Source organism: Triticum dicoccoides, chromosome 3B, assembly GCF_002162155.2.
Source record: "Triticum dicoccoides isolate Atlit2015 ecotype Zavitan chromosome 3B, WEW_v2.0, whole genome shotgun sequence".
NCBI classification, from domain to species: Eukaryota; Viridiplantae; Streptophyta; class Magnoliopsida; order Poales; family Poaceae; genus Triticum; species Triticum dicoccoides.
The window spans coordinates 664,730,780-664,732,917 of record NC_041385.1 but is presented as its reverse complement, the minus strand read 5'-3'; positions in this window follow the sequence as shown (position 1 = coordinate 664,732,917).

Genomic DNA, 2,138 nt, shown 5'->3' with positions numbered 1-2,138 from the left:
GAAGACGAGGAAGAAGAGGAGGAGGAGGTCGTACCACCGCGCTCGGAAAGGCGGTCGAAGCTTGTCCACGACCCTTCGACTGAACGTGGTAAGGGGGTTGCGACCGCCGCTCAGTCGACCAAACGCCCTCGGACCACCTCTCCAGTGCCGACTGAAAAGGCGCCGAAGCAACCCAGGGCGGCCTCGTCGAAGCCGATCAAGCTCCTGCCGAAGATGAAGGTGTCCATCCCCACCATATCAGGGTAATCGTGCTGCTTAAGTCTTCTTATTTTGTGTGAACTTTGTCTCTGGTTGACGCTGAAGTTAGTCGACTGATTCCTTGGAGTTGCAGTGTTGCTACTTCTGAGACCTTAGCCCGGGCTGATGACCATGAGATGGAGGACGCAGCGACTTCAAAACCAGGTGCTATATTCTTAACGCCGTTTTTAGTCGACTGACTCGCGATCTCTGATCCTGATTCTTCTCCGAAGCTCCACCCAACGCTGTTATCAATCTCCCTGATGATGATGAGGATGAGGAACCGCTGAAGCGCAGAAGGAGTAGGAAAGCGTCTGCCAGCAAGGTGCCCCAGGATGTGACGGCGCCTGAGATTCTGATTGCGGAGGAAGAGAACACCACTCGACACACGGTGTCCTTCGCAGATCCATTGACGAGTGCTCAGCAGCCCTCCCTCTTCACGACGCACCACGTCCCAGAGGACCAAGCTGGCGCGGCGAAGGAGGCAATACGCCAGGCGGGAATCATGATGGAGCAGTTGAAGACCATCCGGGATGCGAGCCAGGCAGCTTATGACGCCAGTTCTGCCCTCCAAAGCAATGTTCAGGTCAGTCGACCACCGTTTGTTCTGTTGGATATGCTACCAAAAACTTTTCCTTTCCGGAATTTATAGTAGTGACCCACTGGGTGTGTCGATTAAACTCCGTGTTAGCGGGGGCACGCTGAGTGCACCCGCTGGGTGTAGTCCCCAAGGCTAAGGTCGACTGCTGGCAGTCGACCTTAGGCTTTATGATGTCAATCTTTCTGTTAGTCGACTATGTCGACTGGATTTCACAAACCGGTGGGGGCACGCTAAGTGCACCCACTGGGTGTAGTCCTCGAGACTGTGGTCGACTGCTTGCAGTTGATTACAGTCTTAAAGAATACATCTCTCTCTTTTTTTTTGAGGTCGACTGGTCGACTTTGTCTTCAACAGGATTAGTGGGGGCACGCTGAGTGCACCCACTGGGTGTAGTCCCCGAGACTACGGTCGAAGGCTTGTATTCGGCTGTAGTCTTAGAAACGTGTCATTTTGCCTTTTTCACTCGGAAGTGAATTATATTTGACATTTAGTCGATTGGTTCTTCGCAGAACTCCTGTGATCTTGTGGCTCGCTACTCTGAGCTGGAAAACAAGCACACTCAACTCGAGCTGAGCTTGAAGCTGGTTCAGGAGAAGCTGACGAAGGCAAAGGAGGAGACCGAAGGTATGTTTGGTGAGACCCTGACGACTGCTTTTCCCCTTGCTTGTTTTAAAATCTGATCTTGTTGTAACTTGCAGGTAAGGTAAGGGAGGCCCAACAGAAGAAAGACCTCGAACTAGCTGAGAAGATCAAGCTTGCTGACGAGAAGTTAGCTTCAGTCACCAAGCTTGAACAAGACAATACCGATCTGAAAGCTGCTCTTGGGATCGCCAACAAGGAGGTCAGTCGACTAAAAACTGATAAAGCTGCCCTGACCGACCAAGTCAGTAAGTTGACTGGGAAGAAAAATGATCTGGAGGCCTTCCTGAGTGGTCTTGCCAAGAAGCTGTTTCTTATGCTTGAAGGTAAACCTCTATGCTCGGCAAACATTTCCAATTGTGGTTTTTCCATTCGACCATCCCCTTGACTTAGTGATGATCCTTGCAGAATTTTGTCAAAACTTTGAAGAAGAAACTAGCCGGCTGGAGCCAAACCTCGACCCCGTCAATTCTCCGGTGAACGACGAAGTTGCCATGGATGTTTTCCGACTGGAGTCTCGTGTTGCAGCTGTCGTGGACTATCTCGCAAGGCTGAAGGCCGCCACATCTCGCATCGACTCGACGCTCTGGCCTGAGGAGACACTTCAGAATGACCTTGAGTCGCTGATGGCCCGCTTGAACACGATCCCTGGTCGAGTGCA